The following is a 22,413-nucleotide window of genomic DNA, read 5'->3' as shown; positions in this document are numbered from 1 at the left end:
CGGGCCACTCGGGCCACCCCGCCCCCCCCACCGGCCACCGGCTGCTGTCCCCGACACCCCCCACACCCCGGGGGCCACAGTCTTAGGCTGACGATGAATAAATTCACCAAGTGACTTCAAGGACGGCGGTCCGCACTGCGTGTCTGTGGTGATGACCTGGCAGGGAGGAAACAGGGCGGGATCCGTCCAACCAAGGGACAGGTGACCAGACTGTCCCAGGGGGAAAACATCTGGGGACATTATTCTGCAGCTGGATGTGGCCGACGGGATGGAACTTGGCGTGCTTCACCCCTGAGCCCCGTCCCCACCCCTTTTTCTATTTGATTTAGAGACAGGGTCTCGCTGAGTGGCTCAGGGCCTTGCTAAGTGGTAGAGGCTGGCCTCCACCTTGCGATCCTCCTGCCTCAGCCTCCCCGGGATGACAGGTGGTTGATGTTTTGCTTCTGGTGTTAGGGTTGACACCCAGGGCCCTGTGCATGCTGAGCCAGCACCTCATCCCGGAGTGACACCCCCAGCCCTGCGCGCAGATTTTAATCTCTCTCATCTGCAGCACCTGGGTTCCCCAGGACCGTGACTGTCACTTCCGATCCAGCCTCAAGTGGCGGTCCCACGCACCGTCAATTCCCCCCATGGTCCCTGTCGCTCTCTCTCCAGGCTTCCCCGTTCCAGGCCACGTGGTTCTTCATGAAGCAGCCACGCCAGATCCCAGTCACCCAGGTCCCCGTTGTGGGACTTGCTTTAAACCTTCTGTGGTTTCCAATGCCCCAAGTGTAAACACGGCTGGCCTCACCTGCATCTTAACATGACGATGGCCTACCCCTGCCCACCTCTCTGGCCTCCCCTGACACCCCCCCCCACCCTCAGCTCTCACTATGCGGATCCCACTCCTGTATCTCCACTGAATCCAAATTCTGGTAACCTCAGGGCCTTTGCACACGCAAAACTCTGGTAACCTCAGGGCATTTGCACACGCAAAATTCTGATGACCTCAGAGCCTTTGCCTATCTCCCAGGGCAAAGCCTGTTTTTAGTCCTTGGAGCTAAAGGCTCACAAAGAGCAGGTCCCAGCCAGGCAGAGCCAGAGCTTCCTCCAGGCAGTGCAGGGCAGACTCCTTTGATGGGGAGGGACTTCTGTGTCATGGGACGATGCTGGCCCTAAAGAAACAAGGGACCGTGTTCGGATTATCCGAGTCCCCTGGGCTGCTCTTAAAAAGATGTCTATTGGGGCCAGCTCCTGTCATCCCAGGGGCCAGGGAGGCGGAGGCACTTGATCTGGCCGCAGCGGCCACGTCCGGAGACCCTGCCTGGCCCCCTGTTCCCAGGGACCTGGCTCTGAGGGCCCCCTGGGGACAGCCAGCAGCTGGAGGTCCCCTAACCAGGTTAGGAGAAGAGGGCAGGGGAGTCCCCGGAAGCACAGAAGGTGGGACCTCCACTCGGGCCGACTCCAGGACTCACTCCATCAAAGTCCCCTCCACCACATCAACCACCTGACCTCTGTCCCCGCCGACCTGCTAATGTCCCTAATGAGGGGGCAGCCCGGCTGCGTCGAGTGTCTATCTAGTACCGACAGCTGCCGGGGCCAATTCAATTACCGCTGCCCCACAGCCCGGGTGGCCGCCGGGGCTGGCGCTGGGCGGACAGCACACACCCGGGTGTTTGCAAGGCGCCCGTGTCCTTCAGCGCCCCAGGACCCCGGTGACAGGGCCTCACCCACCGCCTCCTTTATTTCTTCTGGTTCCAGGGACGGAACCCAGGGGCGCTCCACCCCGGAGCCCCGTCCCCAGCCCCTTTTCTATCTTATTTAGAGACAGGGTCTCGCTGAGTGGCTGACTTGTGGAGGCCGGCCTCCACCTTTCGATCCTCCTGTCTCAGCCTCCCGAGCCCCTGGGAGGACAGGCGTGGGCCACCGTGCCCGGCCTCTCCTTTCTTTCTGGGGCCTCACAGCTGAACACAGACCGGCCTCCGTCCCACCCAGAGGAAGACGGGCTCCTGCGGCCTCCTGTCCCCAAACACCCCTGAACCCGTGCCCCATTTCACAGACAGAGACACGGAGGCCGACTCTTTTCACCTGCTGGGGGAGGTCTCGCCCGACTCCGCCAGGCTCAGGGGACGTCCCCTGGAGCCCCTTCTGGTCCTGCCTGGGTGTCGAGCGCAGGGTCTGTGCCAGGAAGGGAGGCTGTCACTGTCAAAGTCCCCAGTCCCCACTCCTGTGTGAGCTCCCTGGTCACACAGGAGCACCCTGGGGGTGGGGCTGGGTGGAGACCCCAGATGGGGACACAGGGGGCTCCTCCACCTGCGGTTTCTGAGGTCAAGGGCAGGTCCCAACTTAGACCTTGGACGTTAGCCCCGGCCTCCCTCCTGGCCGGCCTCCCTCCTGGCCTCCCTGCCTCCTCTCTTGCCCTCTATTCCCCTATTTTGACCCCACAGTGAAAAACCTGTCTGTTGAGACGCTCGGATCTGTAAAAGCCACCATGATCACAGTGGTCCCCCGAGCCCTGTGTCCATCCTCTGGCCCCGTCACTCCGTCTCCTCCAGCCCCCCCAGCCTCACGGTCCAGCAGTCAGTCCCGGCAGGTTGCTACCCCAGGACCTTTGCACTGTCTGCCTGCAGCCCTCCCCCCAGATCCCCAGGGAGCCCCGCCCCAGTTCCAGGCTCCCTTCCCACCTCCCCCCTCGGCACCTGGGGACCCTCAATGGGGGGGGGTGGGGACAGGGCATCCCGGCTCCCAGGGCCCCGTGGGAGGCCAGGTCACCTCTGCCACGGGGTCCCCGATGCCCTTGACCTCTGACACTGAGTATCTCTTCACCCCGCCTTGAGGTTCTTCTGTGTGGACCTGGCTGGGGGACCCCCCTGCACCCCAGAAGGGGCACCCCGAGACCCCAGGGCGGCCACTCATCTGCTCCCATTTCACAGACAGGGAAACTGAGGCCCTGGGGTGGACACGTCCTCTTCCTCTGTCCCCTGGGCTGGGTGGGTGGGGCCTCCTCTCCCTCCTCCCCTCTCCCCCTCCCTCCTCCTTCCCCCCTCCCCTCCCCTCCCCTCCCCTCCCCTCCCCCTCCCCCTCCCTCCCCCTCCCCCTCTGGCCAGCCGATGTTATCGCTGCTGATTTAATTTCAAAGACAGATCGCGCCCAGGCGGGAGGAGCAGGGCTAATCGCGGGCTCCATCTGCCCCGTTGCCATGGGGACCAGGGGACCAGCGTCCAAGCGATTGTACAGAGTGGACCCGACCAGCCAGTGGGCTGGGCCCCGAGGCCGGGCAGGGAGACCCGGGAGGCCCAGAGCCAGGAGGAAGAGAGCGGGTGACACCCCCAGAGACCCAGGGACCCGGGGTCACGGGCGAGGAGACCCGGGAAGGAGGTCCCAGAGCCGCGGCAGAGGCCAGGCCCAGTCCCTGGACTCCCCTCCTGGCCCCCTGGGGCGGGCGGCTCAGGCCTCCCTGATCTGCCTCCTGGGCCTCAACAGGGTCACACCAGAACGGAGGCTGGTGTCTGGGGTTTTTTGGTCCCAGGGACACTTGACCCCTGAGCCCCGTCCCCAGCCCCTTTTTCTATTTTATTGAGAGACAGGGTCTCGCTGAGTGGCTCAGGGCCTCGCTCCGTGGCGGAGGCTGGCCTCCACCTTGCGATCCTCCGGCCTCGGCCTCCCAAGCCCCTGGGAGGACAGGCGTGGCCATGGCGCCCGGCTTCCTTTACCACCTTCTAGAAGCTGCCTGACCTGCACACAGCCTCCAAGGACTGGGCTGTGGACATCCCTGTGGGGTGGCAGGAGATGCTTGTGTCCACCAGAGAGCCTGACCAGAGGACAGGACCTCATTCCCTTCCTCCCCTCAGTGGGGGAACCAAGGGGCCAGCTTAGCGTCACCCACTTCTCAAACGGGCTCCTGCCTGGAGGATCCAGGTGACTTGAGAAGGGGCACTTCAAAGCCTGGCCCTGGGGCCAAACCTGGTCCCAGCGTCCATCCCCAGGGGGAAGCCCGGGAGGAGGAGGGTAGGTTTGCGTCTGGGAAGCAGATCAAAGCGGAAGAGCAGGGCGCAGTCGGCACAGGCCTGTCCTCCCAGCGGCTCGGGAGGCTGAGGCAGGAGGATCGAAAAGTGGAGGCCAGCCTCAACCACTGAGCAAGGCCCTGAGCCACTCAGCGAGACCCTGTCTCTCAATAAAATAGAAAAAGGGGCTGGGGACGGGGCTCAGCACCCCGAGTTCAATCCCTGGGACCAAGAATAAGCCATCTCAGAGGGGCTTGGGACCACCCGGGACAGGCGGGTGACCCCAGGACAGCGTCCAAAGCTGCCCTCTCCATCCAGGGCGCTGCCTGGCCCCGTGTCCCTGGCCTCCGATGTTCCTGGGCTTTGGCGGGGTCGGGTCCAGGGACGGGTCACCTGCCGGCCGCCAGCCACACTCGACTGTCAACCCCGAAGCAGGAACCTGGCACCACCAGCCACTTGAGCCCCCGGGCGCCGTGGTTACGCCTGCGGTCACCCGAGCAGCCGGTCAGGAAACCCCTGGGGTCGTGAGGCTCTGGGTGGCGGTGACGGAGAAGCCACCTTCTCCTCCAGAGGCCAGGCTGCTGCCCACTCCGGGTGGCTACGGAAACAAGGGCATCTCGTCAGCTCTTGTCCACTAAGACCGTCTGTGTGTCCGGCAGCGGCACATCTCAGCGGCTGGGGAGGCTGAGGCAGGAGGATCAAAAGGTGGAGGCCAGCCTCAGCCACGGAGCGAGGCCCTGAGCCACTCAGCGAGACCCTGTCTCTAAATAAAATAGAAAAAGGGGCTGGGGACAGGGCTCAGGGGGCCACCCACAGGGAGGAAAAGGCCCTGTCACCATGCTCTGTCCTCAGGGTCCCCCCTCTGCCACCCAGAGGCCCCCGGGCAGCCCAGGGGAGCAGGGACATTCACAGCCAGAGGCTGATTCCCTCCTTGTTTTAAATGGACGTTTAATTAAAAAGTTAATTATTAATGAGGCTTATCGATCGCCGTGGGTGGCGGGCTGGCTCACGGTGGCGTCTGTGCATGTCACCGAACTGGGCCGCAGCGTTGAATGGGGGACACTGATTTTGCCGCCCGGATGGAGCGGACCTGGGGGTCCAGGAGGACTGGAGGCCTGGTGGTCGGTGACGGTCAGAGGTCCTTTGATGGATGAGCCGCTGGAGAACGTGTGAGGCCATGTCCCCTTTTCTGAGCCGGGTCTAAAACATGGGGTGACAATATTTTAAGTGACTTTGGCAGAGACTCCCCCCCACCTGTTAGGACCCCACAGCCCCGTCCCCAGCCCTGTTTGGCATCTGATTGACAGACAGGGTCTCGCCGAGTCGCTCGGGGCCTCCCTTTGGCTGAGGCTGGCCTCCACCTGGCGATCCTCCTGCCTCGGCCTCCCCAGCCCCGGGGGCAAAGCTGCCATGTCCCTGAGGGCGAGATCCCTCCATCAGCCGTTCAAACAGGAAATTCGGGGTGGGTGGCTGCTTCTTCTGTTTTCATGGAAACGTTGGGGACATAAAACAAGGAGGAAAAACAGTCTCTGGCAATGAATGTTCCTGCCCTCCTGGGTTGCCCCGGCCTGTGGGTGGATGGCGGGGACACGGAGCCCAGGGCACAGTGACAGGGCGTTGTCCCCCCTGTTGGTGGCCACGGAAATGCTTGGGACACCAGCCTCAACTCCTTCAGCCACATCTCTTCACCTCCCTGGAGTGGTCTGGGGTCGGGGGGGACAGATCCCTATTGTGCCCAGAGGTGACCAACGAGATTTTGCGGCCAACCTCAGGGACATCGGAGCTGTCCGCATCTTGGTTGGATTTCAGGCTGCTGCACAGGCTCTGAGGTTCACGGTGTCCCCACCCCGTCCCCCGCCTCCAGCCAGTGTGGGAGTCCCTGCAGGTTAGGGGCTAAGTTCACCTTGTAAAAATGCCACCTTTCCACGTCAGCGTGCCATCGAAGCCCGATTCACAGTCACCAAGCCTGGGACCAGCCGAGGTGGCCTTCAACAGAGGGACGGATAAAGAAAATGTGGTCCATAGACACAGTGGAATATTACTCAGCCGTCAAGAAGGATGAGGAATATTACTCAGCCATCAAGAAGAATGAAGTGATGGCATTTGCTGGTCAATGGATGGAGCTGGAGACGATCATGCTGAGTGGAATCAGCCAGTCCCCAAAAACCAAAGGCGGAGTGTCCTCTCTGATATGGGGACGTTGACTGAGAATAAGGGGGGGGATGGCTGTTTACTGGATGAGACTCAGGGAGTGGAGGGAAGGGAGGGGAGGGACTGGGAGAGACAGGGGGATGGATGGACGTCCCTTTCCCATGTTCACATGGGAACCCATGACCAGGGACACCCCACAGCAGGTCCAGCCACAGGAGTGGGACGTCACACCCCGTTGTAGGAGTGACATGGCAGGATGCTCGCTGCCGTCAGGGAGAGCTGAGAAGAACAAATTTTTTAAATGAAAATAAAAACCCTCCCATCCATGGTCCTGGGCCTGTGGAAGGTGTTGTGCACTTGACCTTTTCCCTGCCACACCTTGTCGGTCCGCCGGGCTGCCCCCTCTGGGTTGCTATGGAAACAAGAGCATCTCATCAGCTTTTCTCCACTGAGACGACCATCTGTCTGTCCAGGGCAGGTGCACGGAGGTGCACGCCTGTCATCCCAGCGGCTGGGGAGGCTGAGGCAGGAGGATCACCAGGTGGAGGCCAGCCTCAGCAGCGAGGCCCTGAGCAAATAAATAAAATATTTATTTTAAAATACAAAATAGGGCTGGGGACGGGGCTCCATCCCTGGTGCCCCCCAAAAATAATAAAAAAATAAAATGAAATAAAATATTGGAAAGATAAAAGAGGAAGAGAAGGTCTGACCTCTACTCTCTGCACCACAAAAAAACACAGTTGAAAAATAACAGGGATCAAGGGGACAGAGACACTGTCACAGATAGTCTGCACGTGTGTGTGCGCGAGTGTGTGTGTGTGTGTGTGTGAGTGTGTGTAGGAGGGGAGGGAGGGAGGCAGGGAGAGGACGGAGGCCCGGCCTCCCTCGGGAAGGAAGGACAGAGGGGTCGGGTTCAAGCGCGGGCGAAGGTTAACCTCGGGTCAAAGCAACAAGTAACTCCTCCATTGCGACACCAGGGAGGGGCAGAGAGAGGCCTGGTCACTTGGTCACAGGAAGACGAGGGTCTCCGGTGGCTTCTATTCTTCTTCTGTGACATTGGAGTAAGGTCACTTTCTGGGTATTTTTTTTTGGGGGGGTACTGGGGACTAAACTCAGGGGCCCTCGACCACGGAGCCACGTCGTGCTGAGTTGCTTGTGGCCCCGATCACTTGTTGAGGCTGGCCTCCACCTGGCGATCCTCCTGCCTCAGCCTCCCGAGCTGCTGGGAGGACAGGTGTGGGCGTCACTTGTGCCTGGCTGTGAGGTCCCTTTCTGAGGAAGAAGGAGAAGCAGGAGAAGGAGGAGAAGGAGGCAGGCAAGGTAAAGGGAGCCACCTCCAGGATGGCCCCCCGGGGCCCATGTGTGTCACCAACAGGAAACGGCAGAGTGTGACTTCTGAGGTCAGGCCACCAGGGACACGGTGGCTTCTGCCTTCTGTTGGCTCAGGTCACTTGGTCTGGGGCTGTGTCACGGGAACCCTTGAACAGATCCAGAGACTGTCCCCCCCCCCCCACAAGGCTGACCAACTCCCATCCGCTGGCCCTGTTGGGTGCGCCATCTTGAAAGCAGAGGCTCCAGCCCTGGCCCAGCCTCCAGGTGACTCTGGTCAACGTTTCAGAATCTACAACGTCGTCCCCCAAGGGTCCCCGTGTTCAAGAGTTGGTCCCCAGCTTGGCTCTGTGGAGAAGTGGTCGGTGCCTTTAAGAGGCGGGGCCTCCTGGAAGGTTTCAGGTCTCTGAGGCCACGCCCCTGAAGGTAAGGTTTCTGGTCTCTGAGGCCACGCCCCTGAAGGTAAGGTTTCAGGTCTCTGAGGCCACGCCCCTGAAGGTAAGGTTTCAGGTCTCTGAGGCCACGCCCCTGAAGGTAAGGTTTCAGGTCTCTGAGGCCACGCCCCTGAAGGTAAGGTTTCTGGTCTCTGAGGCCACGCCCCTGAAGGGAATGGGAACAGCACCAGTCACTCCCCCTGTCTCTTTCCTGTCCTGGCTGCTCCCTTCCCCACAGGCTCCCCACCACAGGCCCAGGGACAGTGGGGTCAACAGACGATGAACCTCCAAAACTCTGAGCCCCAATAAACCTTTTGTCTTTTACAATCAAACGGTCTCGGGCGCTTTGTTATAGCAACGGAGCTTCATGGGGGAACCTTGGGTTAGAACCAAGATTCAAGCGAGTCCTTTCTCAGTGTACCCAAAGGTGACACCTCATTGGCAGCATTGAAGGGTCACTAGAGAAGCCGGGCATGGTGGTGCCCACCTGGGATCCCAGAGATTCTGGAGGCTGAGGCAGGAGGATCGCAAGGTGGAGGCCAGCCATTAGAGGCCCCAGTTTGGGAGGGCCCAGGGAGGATGGGATGGAACTCAGGGTCACCTCACCCCGGAGCCCCGTCCCCAGCCCTTTTTCTATTTTATTTAGAGGCAGGGTCTCCCTGAGTGGCTGAGGCTGGCCTCCACCCTGCGATCCTCCTGCCTCAGCCTCCTGAGCTGCTGAGGTGACAGGCGGGGGGCCACCACACCCAGTCTCAAAGCCATTCTTGAGGCCTTGAGCCGAGGCTCTGGTGGGACCGTCCTGGGGCCCAGAGGATCACGCAGCCCCCTCTGGTGAGGGACCCCATGAGTGTGAGTCCCAAGGCCACTGGGTCCTGGCCTCCGACCTGGGACTCCCCAGCACAGAAATGAAAAGGAGCCGTTCTCAGGACACAGCGATGGCAGGGGACATCGCCCAGGGCCACCTCCCTGCAGAGGACACAGGAGGGGTCAGCCCTGGCCCTGGGGATGGAGCCAGCCAGGTCCTGGAAGTTTCTAGAAGGTTGATCGGAAGCAGAGACCTCTGAACGCCGCGGGATCGCCAACCCCACCCCGGGACACTGCGGCCCTGGGCTTCCTGCACTGGGCACCTCGTGTCCCCTCACAAGTCCCCAAGGCTGCCCCACCGCGTAGGCAGGGGACAGGTTGAGAAAGGGCATCTGGGTGTCCCCCCCAAAAAAATTAAAACTAGTGACAGCAGCAGGAAGGACCGACCCGGTCACCCCCTCTGAGCCAGACTGGGGACCTTTCCGGTGTGGGTCCCCTGCCCGGCCCAGGGGACCTGCAGGGTCCTTATCTGGGCCATTCATCAAGGGCCGCTCAGGAGAACCTGTCCCACCAGAAACCGGAGCCGGCCCTCAGGCCCCTCCCTGCCGGGTGTGTGGACGGGTCACCCCCCATCTTGGGCTGGCCTTTCCTGGTGGCTTGGGCCAGAGGCCCTCAGGAGGAGTCGGAGTCTCCCCTGTGACCAACCTGGGACTCACACACAGCCCCACAGAGGGACCCGAGCCTCGGCCCCCAGGGAGTCCTAGGTTTGATTTATAGCCACATCAAAAGGAGAAGAGGTTCAGAGAGGTTAGGTCAGTGGCCCAAGGTCACACAGCCGGCACCCAACGGAGTCCGCACGGGGTGGAACTCGGGTCCTCTTGCCAAACGAGGCTTTGGGGGGGGGGGAGAACTTTCAGATGTCACCGTGACCAACATGAGCGTGGCCTCGTGGCTCTCTCTGCCCACTCGTCCTATCTGTTCCTTTTTAAAGGGACATTCTTCAAGGTTGGTCGCTGGACCAAAGCTTCTAGAGGCTCCGAGTGTGACTAATAGCCACCCATCACACAGCGGAAGCAGCAGCGCCCGTGGGTACCTCCGCTCGTCTGTCCCCAGGGGTGGGAGAGGGTGGCACGTGACTCTGTGGGCATAAGGGACATTTCGCACCCCACTTTTTTGTTTTGTTTTTTGGGTACCAAGAATGGAACCCAGGGGTGCTTCACCCCTAAGCCCCGTCCCCAGCCCTTTTTAGATTTTATTTAGCGACAGGGTCTCCCTGAGTGGCTCAGGTCTTTGCTAAGTGGCTGAGGCTGGCCTCCACCTTGCCATCCTCCTGTCTCGGCCTCCTGATCTCTGCCAAAGCAGCAGCAGCGGGGAGACGGGGTGCTCCTGGGCAGGACCCTGGCAGGCGACAGCAGCAGGAGCCACCAGCCTCTCCAGCCTGATCTCAGAGGTAAGGAATGTCCCCTCCGGGCCTGGCCCCAGGCCTCCCGCCTGCCCAGGGGCTCACCTGGGTTTGGAGCGGGGCTGGGGAGGGGGCGTGGCCTCGCGAAGCCCCGCCCACCCGCAGGTGGAGCCCGGGTTGGGTGGCGCCTGGTGGCGGGGTGGGGGGACCCCCGGCTGCCTGAGCCCCGGTGGCCTTTCCCAGGCCACCAAGCCACCCAACCTGGCTCCCTCCTCCGCCACCCTGACCCCAGGAATGTCCCCAAGGCCCCAGAGGTGGGACACCAAGTGCCGCAGGGCAGGGCAGGGGGTCCTGGCCACCAGGGTGCAAAGCAGAGGTCCCCAATCTGAGCTTCTGGGGGGGCTGGGGACAGTCCCCAAGTGTCCCCTCCCGCCTCCGCCGCGACACACCTCCGCCCGGGCTCCCGATGGCAAACTTGGGGCGCTCGGCGACAAGGACGGGGTCACCGGGCACCCGCGATGGCAGGCGGGTGGCGGGCCCAGCCTGCACTGGGATGTCGCCTGGGTTGGGAACTGAGCTGTCCCCAGCCCCCCCCCCCCATCAGCTGCGGGTGGAAGGCGCCGGGCGAGGGCGAGGCGGGCGGCCAGCGGGTGATCTGCATGACAAAGGCGTGTCGCCAGCCGGGAGCGGGGCGACGGCGACATGCCCGGGTCCCCGCCGCCGCAGCTGCCCGCTAAGCCTCCGCCCCGCGGGCCGCAGATTTGGGGGGCGGGGGCCGCACGCGAGGCCGGGCTCAGCTGTGTTTGCTCGGGGGCGACACGTGGGACAAAGGCCCCGGGTCCCAGCGACCCCGCAGGTGGCGAGGGGGAGGGGAGGACGCGCCCGGGAGGGAGGGAGGGAGCGGGGGAGGGGCCGGTGGCCGTCCTCTGAGGTCCCCAAGCCCCAGACCCCTGGGGCAGCAGCCCCCCAACCTGGCCTGGAGGTCACCAGGTGTCCCCTCCCCCTGCTTTTGGGGACATTTCGGTCTCCATCTGCATCTGCATCATCTGCAAAGTCATGTCCAGGTCCCTCCTGGGACCCCCTCTCTGACTGCTCTCTGGGCCTGGTCAGGGGACACGCCACCAGGACTTTGCTCCTCGGGCTGCTGGACTTGACCTTCAAGGTCCCACCAGCTCCTCCCGGGCCCTGCCACCCGCTGGTCCCAGCATCAACGTCTCTTGCTTGGACTGGGGCAGTAGCTGCCACCCAGTCCCTGCTGCGCCCCTCTGCAGCCCCTTCCCCAGCTACAGCCTGAGGACCCTGTTAAAATCAAAGTCAGGCCTCAGCCATCCTGGGCACCCTCCAAGGACAAGCCAAAGCCCCTTAGGGTGGTCACAAAAGCCACCCCATCTGCTCCCAGCTCCGACGTCTCCACCTCTCAGACTTCATCCTCTCTGTTCCACTGTCTCCTTGCTGTTCCTTACACGGCCTCAGGGCCTTTGCACGGGCATCCGCAAGTCCTTTTCCTGGGAACAGGGTTCTCCCTGATGCCTGTGGGCTCTGCTCCCTGATGTCCTTCGTGGCTTTCTTTGAGATGGAGCCCAGGGGTGGCAGGGACTCGCGACAAGTCCCGGTCTCTACCTGTGGCCTCCCTGATTGGCAGCTCACGGAGGTGGGAGGTCATTTGTGCACCTGGGTCCTGGGGTCTGGCCCCCTGGGACCGGGGGTGCTCATTGGGGTGCCTGCTGTGTGCCCATGTGAGCGTGTCCCCGTTAGGAGGTGACAGTCCGTGTCCACTCCGGTGAGGGTGTGTGCCTTCGGGCGGCCGCGCGCATGCGTGGTGATCCTGCGGTCAGAGTGACCGCTGCCCAGGATCGGCCTGTGTCTGCTGGCTGGTGCCGGCCAGACTGGTGTGGGGGATGAAGGTTGTGTCGGCCCCCCCCAGGCAGCCCTGCAGGCACCCGAGGCACCCACCGTCCCAGCTGACTGGGCGGCTGGTAGGTGAGAACTGGAAGAGGCTGCTTGAGGCCGGATGGGGGATGAGCCCCTGCACCCCAGAGCCCTCCACTCCCAGGATCCCCGCTCTGCTGGTCACACTTTGGGACCAGGAGGCAGGAGGCTGGAGGCTGGAGGCTGGCCTCACTTACTACAGACTCAGGAACTGCCTCACTGACGCGGCCCCCCTCCTCTTCAGGTGTCCCCTTGGAGGCCAGGGTCCTGGCCCATCTGGACACCTCCCTCACCAGGGTGGGCAAGAACCCTCCCGCGGTCACCACTCTGTGGCCCCGGGGCTTGATGCATTCAGTGCTCATCCAACCCCTGCATGTTTGTTGATTGAATAAGTGATGGATGAGAGCTGGAGGAATTGCTGCTTCTGCTTCTGGCCAGGCTGGCCTCAGAGTCCCCACCCCACAGCAGACGGGGGAGGAGCTCCCTGCTCAGGCCACCAGGACACTGGGTGACACAGCCCTCTGCCCCGCCCTCCTCATCCCCAGACTCCTGACCTTCCCGCTCAGACCTAAGGGGTCTCTGTGTCTCCCCACCAAGAATCCCGGCTTGTGGGTGGGGGTCTGTCTAAAGATGTCCCCTGGTCTGAGCTGGCAGAGAACACTAAGTTTCCCTGTCAGCCTGGCTGTGACCTAGAGAAGCACTTGCTCTCCAGGGCTGGGGGGGACAGGCTAAGACCCCTAAGAAGGATCTGTCCTCCTTTGCCTGCTCAGGAGCCCCCAGGAGTCCTTCAGGAGGGCCCTGTCCCCTGGGCACACAGCAGAATGACCAGAGGAGTGAGTCCAACTCCAGGAAGCTCAGTATTCTGTCTGAGTCATTAGTACTTTGTGAGGGTTAAATGGGATCTCAGTACTCGGTCCTCAGTACTCCACCCGAGTATTTATTACTTAGTACTCCACGAGGGTTAAATGGGATCTCAGTACTCGGTCCTCAGTACTCCACCCGAGTATTTATTACTTAGTACTCCATGAGGGTTAAATGGGATATCAGTACTTGGTCCTCAGTACTCTGTCTGAGTATTTTTACTTAGTACTCTGTGGGGGTTAAATGGGATCTCAGTACTTGGTCCTCAGTACTCCGCCTGAGTATTTATTACTTAGTACTCTGTGAGGGTTAAATGGGACCTCAGTACTTGATCCTCAGTACTCACTCCATGAGGGTTAAATGGGATCTCAGTACTTGGTCCTCAGTACTGTGAGTATTTATTACTTAGCACTCCGTGGGGGTTAAATGGGATCTCAGTACTTGGTCCTCAGTACTCTGAGTATTTTTACTTAGTACTCTGTGGGGGTTAAATGGGACCTCAGTACTTGGTCCTCAGTACTGTATTTATTACTTAGCACTCCGTGGGGGTTAAATGGGATCTCAGTACTTGGTCCTCAGTACTCCAACTGAGTATTTATTACTTAGTATTCCGTGAGGGTTAAATGGGATCTCAGTACTTGGTCCTCAGTACTCTGTCAGTGTTTAGTACTTAGAACTTCAGGAAGATAAAATGGGATTTCAGTACTTAATACTTAGTCTTCCATCTGGTTCCTGGCTGTTTCTAGAAGCATTAACCCTGGGATTGGAGACGGGCAGATGGGGAGAGAGGGGGACAGAGAAGCGTCAGGGAGATGGAGACAGCAAGCCCGGCTCACACTCAGGGTCACCGAGGTGCTGAGGGACAGGCCAGGGCCAGGCTGGTGACCAGAGTGCTCAGTGCCAGTCCTGAGATGGCTCCAATCTTCGACCCCCGCCCGGGGCATGTGGGACCAGGACTGTGGGCCACAGGTGGCCTTGGGCCTGGAGAGTGTCCCCACAGGGCCTCGCCACGGCGCACGGACAAGGTAGGGACTGTCACCGGCCTCTGCTGCGTGTGTCCCTGGGTCCCCGTGTGTGGCTGCTCCACGCTCTCAGTGGCTTTGCCAGGGTGCCACCCCAGAGTCCCCGAGGAGTGGACTCCGAGCCGAGCCCTGGCCCGCCCACAGGGCTGGGGGTTTGTCCCTTTCCGAAGTGACAAGAGACACACAAAAGGGCTTTTAATTAAATCAAAGGGGGGGACGGGCCAGCGGCCGCTATTATGTTACCCAACGTGAAAATGAAAACTTGGTGGCGGGCTCTGGGGTGGATTTGAGATTATGGAGTTAGTTAATTAAAAGTGCGCCATGTGTTAAATATTATTGCAGCCCAGATTGTCATCGGCCCCCGCGTAACGCGATCCGAGGGCTCGGGGACCTTATGCAAATGCTCAGCCACAGGGACCCGGTGGCCTGGTGGCCCGGTGGCAGGCGGGGTGCCCAGCCAGGGGCTGTGCCTGCTGGCCCACCTTGGGCCTGGCTCCTGGACACACAGGGTGGCCCTCCTGGGCCCCCCTTCCAGGACCCAGGGACCAGGGCTCCCTCCAGGGACCCCGTGTCCCCCAGCAGCAGAAAATCCCTCCTCCTGGCTCAGTGGGCCTCCAGGGGACATTGGCTACCTGGCCGTGGCTCTCAGGGACCATATGCACCCGTGGGAGCAGGGTGGGCGTGTGCCCCACGCTGCCACAAGCCTGGATGTGGCCAGGTGAGTCTGCACAGGCGTCCTCCCTCGCACCCGGGAAACACGCCCAGCCACCTGCCCTCGGGACGAGTATCCACAGGTAAAAAGGAAAAAAGAAGGACCCACGCAGGGGTTTGTCTTCCCATCCTGTTACCTTGGATCACCTCAGCGTCTCCATCCGTAAAACAGGGACAACGCAGGTCTCTAGGGGACGATCACCTGAAGATTCTATAGAATCTCAGTACTTAGCATTTAGTATTCCACCTGAGCATTTAATATTCAGTATTCTATGAGGATCAAATGGGATCTCGGTACTTGATACTTAGTACTCCACGCGGGTACTTGGCACTCAGTACTCCACGAGATCAAATGGGGCCTCGGTACTTAATACTCAGTACTCAATATGGGTACTTGGCACTCAGTACTCCACAAGATCAAAGGGGCCTTGGTACTTAATACTCAGTACTCAATATGGGTACTTGGCACTCAGTACTCCACAAGATCAAAGGGGCCTTGGTACTTAATACTCAGTACTCAATATGGGTACTTGGCACTCAGTATCCCACAAGATCAATAGGGGCCTCGGTACTTAATACTCAGTACTCTGTCAGGGTGCTTGGTACTTAATACCCCGTGAGAATCAAATGGGATCTCTGTACTGAGTACACAATATTCCACCTGAGTATTTAGTACTCAGTATTTCATGAGGGTTCAGTGGGATCTCAGTACTTAACAGTATCCATCTGAATCTCTAGTATTTAGTGCTTCACAAGGATTCAGTGGGATCTCAGTATTTAGTATTCCAGCTGAGTAATACTTAGTACCTCATGAGGATTCAATGGGATCTCAGTACTTAACACTAAGTATTCCACAAGTTTTCAGTGCTTATTCTTGGGGATTAAGTGGGTTCTCAGTACTCCATCTGCGTATTTACTACTTAATGCTTCCTGAGGACTAAATGGGATCTCGGTACTTAATGCTTAGTAGCCATCAGAATATCTGGTACTTAGTACTTCACAAGGATTAAATGGGATCTCAGCACTTAGTACTTAGACTAAAAGGGTAACCGAGATTAGTTTCCCTATTTGATTTGGCACAGTGTCCTTGCGACACTTGATCAGTGCCATCCGTGGTTTCTTCTCAGAGGTGACAAGGTCCCCTAGCACAGCTCAATTCCCACTGGTCACATTTCGGCCTGGGGACGTCACAGTCTTTCAACTCCAGGTCCTGACACTGAGGCTGGGTCTCTGCAAACCTGGGGCCACCTCTCTTGGAGGTAGAGTCCCCAGGGGAGGTGTGGGGGGGTGGTAGGACACCCTTGGAACCCAGCGCCAGGCCCAAGGCCACTCTGTGTGGCCCTGCAAGGGGGCGGCCCCGCGCACCGGCTCCCTGCCCGCTCCGTGCCCCTGGATCCTGCGGGCCAGGCACAGGCTCTAACGGGGACCCAGCGCCCTGCGGCCGGGCTGAGCCGCCGGCTGCTCCGGGCGGCGGAGGCGCGGCCCGCTCCTGCCCTCTGTCGGCGCCCGGCGGCAGTGCAGCTCCCCATCCGGGACATCTGCGGCTCTGTCCCTGCTCCAGAGGATCCCTGCGCCCCTGGCCGGCTCCTGTCACCACCACGGCCACCAGGGCCACCACGGTGCCAGGCCCTTCCTCATGCCTTATCCCACCCTATTTTGACCGCAGCGATGATGCCTCCTTGATGTTCTAGATGGACAGACAGAAGCTCAGAGAGGGCCAGGCACTTGCCCAGGGTCACACAGCATGGCTGCCCAGAGGGATAGAGCTAGGGCGGAGAGTCGCACTGGGTTCAAATCCCACCTCCGCTTCTCTGGTCCAGGTGACAACTTCGCAGTTGTTCTGTCAGCTGGGGGGTGGCAGGACCCTTCCTGCTTGGGGCTGCTTTGAGGATTCGGGAGGAAAATCTCCCTGCGGTTCGCAACACGATCCCGTCAGCAAATAGGGGACCCCAGGGCCTTTGCATCACTGTCCCTGCTTGAAACGCTGGTCCCCTCCATCTTGGATTAAGTGGATCCTGGATTAGTTAACTCCAAACTCATCCGGTCGGGATTATTCGCTCTCAGGGTCGTTTTTACTGTCACATTTTTACTGTGACTTTTGAAAAGGTCACAGAGTGGCAGGTTCTCGGGGTCAAAGGGTGACTGAGCCCCACCTGCTTGGGGCCAGGGAGAGGGGACAACTGGTTCAAGGTCCTGACCTAGAGTCCTCTGCCTCCCCCAAGCAGGGCCATTGGCATGGTGTGGCCCAGGTTGGAGACTGAACAATCTCTCTGAAAACAGGAGGTGGGGGAGGACGAGGGGGACAAGAGGGTGACCCTGTAGCTTGGGCCACTCAGACAGAAACAAAAACGGATTTTTCAATGAGACTCGAACCCAGGAACCTTCAGGCTCTGAGCCCCGTCCCCAACCTTAAAAAAAAAAATTTTATTTTGAGACAGGGCCTCGCTAAGTGGCTGAGGCTGGCCTCCACCTTGCGATCCTCCTGCCTTGGCCTCCCACTGGGGTGACAGGCGTGCCCACCGCGCCCTGCGACACGCGACGTCTCCCAGACATTTAGATCATGCTTTGGTCCAGTGACTGACCCTCGGTCACTTGAGGAGACCCAATCTGCTTGTCCATTTATGGGCCGATAAACACCTGTTGATCAACAGAATTGCTTCCGCTTTTGGCCGTGACACTCGGGTGACATCGTTTCGATCGTTTCGAAATACCCAAACTGTTAGCCCAAGTGGTGGCCGTCGAGCCTTTAGTGAGCCCCTGCTGTATGTCCCTTCTGATCTCCCGGCGAGGCAGGTCCTAAGGTTAATTTCATTTTGCCAAGGCACAGAGAGGGTGAGACACCTGGTCCGGGCCTCATTGGATCCCAGATCCATCTGAGTTGTTCAGAGCGAGGCTGCTGGGGGTGATGCGGGGTCCCTCAGGGGACAACACCCGGAGGAGGCCAGCGTCCCTGGTCTGGGGGGAAGAAAAACCTTGATTCTCTGAGTTGGAATGATCCTCATCACCATGGGACTCCGTCTTAGCCTCCCTCTGTGGGGCCTCTCTGCCTCCCGGGCTCCCTCTGTCCCTTCCGTGTGTCCCTGTCCCTTGGGCTCCCTCCTTCCTCTCTCTCTGCCTCCTCTCGACCGTCCCCTCCCAGCCAGGACGGGCTCAGGAGTGGACCCCAGGCCTCCCGGGGGCTCTTTGGATCCCAGATGTCCTCCTGCCACCTATCTGTGGTCCCCAAAGCTGCAGCGTGGAGGCAGGGGGGCTGGAGTGACATCAGATAATCCTCCTCACCCCCCCCCCCCACGCCCCTCAGGAGGTGAGCAAAGGAAAGAGCTAGAATCCTGGGGAGGGGATGAGCTGGTGAGGGCTGGTGCTGGGCAGCCTTGACTGGGGCAGGTGGCCCTGCTGCAGGACCCCCAGGCCTGGTGGCCAGCCACGTCAGCAGAGGGCCAGGCGGGCACTGCCCAGCGTGGACGTCTCCATCCGAGATCTGGGCACCCCCCGCTGGGCCTCCCCCACCTTCCGGCCACCGGGAGATGCTTGTCGCTTTATCAGCGCGGCCCCGTGACTGACAACCGCCTCTTGTTACGGGCAGCCCAGCCGCGGGCTGTCTGTGGGGGCAGGACTGGTGTCCTGGCCTCTGGACAGCACTGTCCCTTGGGCTACCCAGGGCCAGGAGAAGGTGGGGACCCCCCCCCAGGGAAGGTGGCAGGGACGCAGCTCAGGATGGGACCTCATGTGACCGGGAGGTTGCTGCTTCCCCACCACAGACACCTGCCCCCAGAGGCTGAGGCAGGAGGATTGCAAGGTGGAGGCCAGCCTCAGCAGCTCAGCAAGACCCTGTCTCTATATAAAGAAAAGGGCTGGCTCGGCTGTGGGGTCCCCAGCAGATCTGAGGGGACACTTGGGGTTGGGGGGTGGTGACCGTGGAGTTGATCTCTGCAGCCTGGCCTCAGCCTCCATGATGGAGGCCTTGGGAAAAATCCGTGCTCCCAAGGCCTGTCCCTGGGGCTGAGGGACGCCACACCGGGCTTGTCCCCTCCTGCCTTTCAAGATTTTTTGGGTACCCAGGATGGCACCCGGGGTGCTCAGCCTCTGAGCCCCGTCCCCGGCCCTTTTTATGTCAGGGTCTCGCTGAGTGGCTGAGGCTGGCCTCCAACTTTTGATCCTCCTGCCTCAGCCTCCCGAGCTGCTGGGATGACAGGTGTGGGCCACCTTGCCGGCTCTTGGGGCCTCCTCCGCTGTGACCCTCTTCACCTGTGAGGCTCAGCAGGGCCCCGTGGGGGCCCAGGTGGGATACCTGGAGGCTGGGGTGTCCCGTGGAGGCGGGAGGCAGCCTCTGGGCCTCGCCTGGTACCCAGCCTCCGGTCAGCCTGGGCTCCCTGTGGCCTTTATCTGGGGCCCCAGCTGTGGCTGTGGGAAGTGACCGTTTCTTCTGGGCACGATATCGTGGTGGCGGGTTGAGCAACAGCCGGGTGCCCACACCCCGGGTGGCCTGGGGGGGCGGGGCCACGTGACCTCCGACCTGCAGGTGCAGAGGGGGCAGGTGGGCAGCCACGGGAGACCTAGGGGCCTCCGTCCCTGTGGAAGGCCACCTCTTTGGGCCTCCTCCCGGGTCTGTCCTGACCCCCAGGTCCACAGCTCTATGGGGGACCCCCAAGGTCCCCCCAAAATTCCTCTTCCTCCTCGGGGGAGGGCCTCCCCTTCCCTGGGCTGCCCCCGACCCCCAGGGCAGGCGGGGAGCTCCTGCAGGAGACCAGCAGCTTCTGTTGAAATCACTTCCCAGGGCCACACGCCTGTCACCCAGCGGCTCGGGAGGCTGAGGCAGGAGGATCGCAAGGTGGAGGCCAGCCTCAGCCAAAGCGAGGCCCTGAGCCACTCAGTGAGACTCTGTCTCTCAATAAAATAGAAAAAGGGGCTGGGGACGGGGCTCTGTGTCCGAGGTCCCCTGAGTTCAATCCCTGGTGCCCCCTCCACCCCCCAAAAAAATTCGCATCCTGTGGCGTCTTCGTGGCCTCTGCCCTTCACAGGGCTCACGGGGTCCCCCCTCCCCTGGGCCCCCCTCCCTGCCAGCCACTCGGCCCTGTGACTGGCCAGAGGACCAACAGCCCCTGCAGCCACTGTCCCAGAGGCTGGGAGGGACGGGGGGCCACGGCTTCCTCCCGGGGTGGAGCCCGCTTCTCGGCCAGGACGCTGCGAACTCCTACTCGACCTTCAAAACCTTACCCAGATGGCCCCTGGGCGGGGGTCTCCGTCACCCTGGGTGAGGGCCACAGAGGCCACCCAGGACTGATGTGGGGGCTGGGAGATTGTGGCCAGGGCCACCGCCGTAAGGGGGCCTGGACATGCTACATGTCACTCGGCAGGGAGGCCGGGGAGGCCAGAGACCCGGATCAACCTGAGGGTCTTCTTATTATTTTTGGTCCCAGGGATGGAACCCAGGGCCACTGGACCCCTGAGCCCCGTCCCCAGCCCCTTTTTCTATTTTATTGAGAGACAGGGTCTCGCTGAGCGGCTCAGGGCCTGGCTGAGTGGCTGAGGCTGGCCTCCACCTTGCGATCCTCCTGCCTCAGCCTCCCGAGCCTGTGTCCCAGGGCCCGGCCACCCTGAGGGTCTTGGGCCACGTGGCAGAGGACCCTGCCTGTCTCTCTGGTCCTGAAGAACATGCCACCAACTCGTGTGCCCTGGAGGCTGGGTCCCCACCCCATTCCTACGTAGATACACGCGTGGCCAGACCCGTGCCCTCCCTGGGCTCCCGCGGGGTCCACACCAGGACACAGACGCCTGGTCCACAGATGGCAGAGGCTCCGCGGGGCAGGGGCCTGGGAGACCAGGAGCCACCGCGTGCCGGCCGGCCCCAGGGCTTCCCGTCCTGCGACCTTATCTGTCACAGCTCTATTACCCGGGAGCCTGCTGGTCCAGTCTGGTCCCAGGGACAGATAAGCCTTATCTCCTCCTGTGCATTAGCCCCGCGTCCTGCCAATCGGCCACCTATGACCTCACCAAGGGGGCAGGGGGGACGGGCCACCACGGGCAGGTCCCCGAGGGCGTCTCCCTCCACGGCATCCTGGGAGCGGGGACCTGGGACCCCAAGGCACCCGAGTTCCCATCTCAGCACCCTCTGAAGGTGCCCAGCCTTGGGGACAGGGGACAGGCCTGTCCTGCTCACCTGCCCGGCTGGGCCACGGCTTCGGGATGCCAGGCCCCAAAGAGGGGACACACCCGCGGGTCACCGCACACCCCAGGGTCCCACGCGGGGCTCCTGCTCCCTGTGACGGCTGTGGCTGGCCTGTCCTCCGCCGTGGGCCTCCATCTGTCCCCTGAGTCCACTCTGGGAGTTTTTTTTTTGGTCCCAGGGACTGAACCCAGGGACACTCCACCCCTGAGCCCCGTCCCCAGCCCTTTTTCTATTTTATTAAGAGACAGGGTCTCACTGAGTGGCTCAGGGCCTCGCTTTGGCTGAGGCTGGCCTCCACCTTGTGATCCTCCTGCCTCAGCCTCCTGAGCTGCTGGGAGGACAGGTGTGGGCCACTGTGACCAGCATTTCCTGGGATTTTGGGGCCCGCAGTGGGGTCTGTCGTGGGGATGTGGAAAAGGTGGCTGCTGGGGTGGTGCCAGGTTGGGGGGCTGCGTCTCCCCCCGATGGGTCCTGGGCCCCCCTGGCTCTCCGTGGGACCCGTCTGCTGGCCAGCTCCCGGCCTGTGAGGAAGTGGGTGGCCACAATGGCCAGGTAAGTCCCCTGTCCCAGGGCCACACAACAAGTGGGTGTTCCTCGTCTCTCCGTCTTTGATAGCTGGATGCCAAGGCACAGGCTGGGGACATGTCCCCGGTCACACGTCCTACACAGGACAAGTCCCATGGCTGAACCCAGGCTGCTGTCCCCCCCCCCCCCCCCGGGAAGGGCTGGGAGGCAGAGGTCAGGCGCACGCCCATTGGTCAGGGGGGTGCGCTGACTCGGGGGGGACGGAGGGACGTTGGGCTCAGCTCTTGGCACCGATGCTGCTGCTGGATGCTGTCACCAAAGAAGGCAGTCCCCGGTGTCGGGCCCTCCCTCCCCCGCAGGTCCCGTGGCGCTCGGGTGGGGCCAGCCTGGGACCCTGCCTGTGCCCTGGTGGGGCGGTGGGGGGCTCTGGTCTCCTGGATCAACCCTGACCTGAAGCCCTCACCTGAGCCTCATCTGCCCGTCTCCAGAGCAGAGCGGTCTCTGTGACCTGGGTCCCCAGCCCCCCGTCTGGCTGGGAGCAGCCGCGCCTGGTCCTGGGGGGCGCACGTGCTGGTCCGTGTCACAGGCTCCTGGGGGGGGTGGTGGCCTGTGGCTGGTGTCTAATCAGGGCCTCCTGGCTCCCGGCCACAGGACGCCGTGTCCCTCCCCTTCCCTCTGCCTGCAGCCCCGGGGCTCGGCGGCCCAGAGTCATCTGGTCACAACCTGCGCTGCTCCTAGTTAATGTCATTTTTGGCAAATTGAATCATAACGCGCTTTTACCAGGACCAGAGGGAGGCGGCCGCGTCCATCTGCGGCCACCGACAGGGACAGGCGGACGCCTGTGCCTCCTGGACATCTCGGGAGGCTTGGTGCCCCCCCAGTCGGTCCCACAGGCCCCCCCTTGGCTGAGTCCCCGGCCTTTTAAACGAGGCCCTGAGTGGCTGAGGCTGGCCTCCACCTTGCCATCCTCCTGCCTCAGCCTCCCCAGCCACGGGGACCGGCCTCCTGGAGATTCTTGAAAGTCCCCTTGGAACAGAGCTGGGGAGGGGTGGGGACAGTCCTTGAGATCACACAGACTGAGACAGACAGACAGACG

At 61.5% G+C, this 22,413-nt stretch overlaps 1 long non-coding RNA gene across 1 annotated transcript; it reads right to left on the bottom strand.

The window, feature by feature from the left end:
• Window positions 1-4,906: 4,906 nt before the first annotated feature.
• Window positions 4,907-19,426, bottom strand: LOC144372811 (uncharacterized). The gene is made up of 2 exons (XR_013432687.1): window positions 6,513-19,426; window positions 4,907-5,969 (listed from the first exon to the last, which is right to left on the bottom strand). It is a non-coding gene; the product is annotated as an uncharacterized LOC144372811 (long non-coding RNA).
• Between the last annotated feature and the right edge of the window lie 2,987 nt (window positions 19,427-22,413).

Source organism: Ictidomys tridecemlineatus, unplaced genomic scaffold, assembly GCF_052094955.1.
Source record: "Ictidomys tridecemlineatus isolate mIctTri1 unplaced genomic scaffold, mIctTri1.hap1 Scaffold_1645, whole genome shotgun sequence".
NCBI classification, from domain to species: Eukaryota; Metazoa; Chordata; class Mammalia; order Rodentia; family Sciuridae; genus Ictidomys; species Ictidomys tridecemlineatus.
Note: the sequence above shows the minus strand (reverse complement) of the source record. Positions and strands in the feature narration are given on the sequence as shown.